This window comes from Miscanthus floridulus, chromosome 1, assembly GCF_019320115.1.
Source record: "Miscanthus floridulus cultivar M001 chromosome 1, ASM1932011v1, whole genome shotgun sequence".
In the NCBI taxonomy this organism is placed as follows: domain Eukaryota; kingdom Viridiplantae; phylum Streptophyta; class Magnoliopsida; order Poales; family Poaceae; genus Miscanthus; species Miscanthus floridulus.
In genome coordinates, this window is record NC_089580.1 from 751,255 (window position 1) to 752,790 (window position 1,536).

The window sequence follows — 1,536 nt, forward strand, 5'->3', positions numbered from 1 at the left end:
TAGTGTTTAGTGAGGTTTGCATACCTCTTACCACTCGGTGCTTGTGCGCACCATTGTTGTACATCGGAGGAGCTTGTAGTCTTGTGAGATCACACCAACCATGGTTATGGTGTGGCCACCACCGTGTACCGGAGGGAACAAGGCCTGCGGTGTTTCGGCCGGAAGCTTGATAGTGAAGACGGTGGGGAGCATCCGGAAGAGGCTTGCCGGAAGGCACGTCGGAGACCCACTTACACATGGAGAAGGCCCGAGCCTATCTACGGAGTTACCCGATCGAGAGCTTGGCCCTTGCAAGGGATTCCTTGCGAGGGGCTCCAACGAGAACTAGAGGGAAGCTTGTGTGCTTCTCGATACCTCGGTAAAAATACCAGAGTCATCAACGGGAGTTTGCATATCTCTACCTTGCTCTTTAGCTTCGTCATTTACATTGATTGTATTACTTCTTTTGCGGTAGAGATAGCAACACACTAGCAAAACCATAAGCGCACATTTAGATAGTTTATCTTTTACGTAGGTTTTGCTAAGGTTAGTAAAAGATGCCATAATTTAGAAGTAGATTTTTAAGTTGCCTAATTCACCCCCCCCCTCTTAGGCGTCACGGTCCCCTACAAGTGGTATCATAGCAGGTTGGCTCAATTTGGACCTTTGGCTTAACCGCCATTGAGCCGATGCTATTTAGAGCGGTTGGGATGGATACCTCTAGGCCTCCACACTTTGACGGCACTAACTTCCCCTATTATAAAGCTAGAATGGCTTGCCACCTTGAGGCGGTTGATTTGGGTGTTTGGAGAGTCACTTGTGATAGGATCAAACCCATTAAGAATCCCGATAAACCCACAAAGAGTGAAGAAAAGGAAATGCATTTCAATGCTGGAGCTAAGAATTGTTTGTTTGAATCATTTAGCATGGATGTGTTTAACTAAGTGTTCACTTTAAATACAGCACCTGAAATTTGGTTAAAACTTCAAAAGCTCCATGACGGCACATCTAATGTTCATAAGCAAAAATATTGTCTAGCTAAATAAAATTATGCTTCCTTTACAATGAATGATGATGAGCTTGTTCGTGATATGTATTCTCGTTTGAATCTAATTGTTAATGAGCTCCATTCAATAGGATTAACAAAGCTAGATGATGCGGACATCATGAGGAAGATCATCTCCGTGCTTCCACAAAAGAAATATGCAAGCATTATCACCATCCTTCACAACATGGAGGACTTGAGCACCATGACCCCGGCCATAGTTATTGGTAAGATAGTGGCATTTCAAATGTCACGCAAGATGGGTCAAGAAGAAGCCTCTTCGTCAAGCAAAGGCAAAGCTCTTCACATGTAGCGAGAAAAAGAAGATGATGGGCAAGCAAGTTGAGACAAGCTCAAGCTCAAGCTCCTCAAGTGAAGATGATGATGATGAAGAAGATGATGAGAAGAAGAAGAAGAAGAAGAAGATGATGATGATATGATGATGATGATTCAAGTGCTGATGATCAATCTTCCTCCTCCACCTCCAACCTTGATGAAGAATCAATCAAACA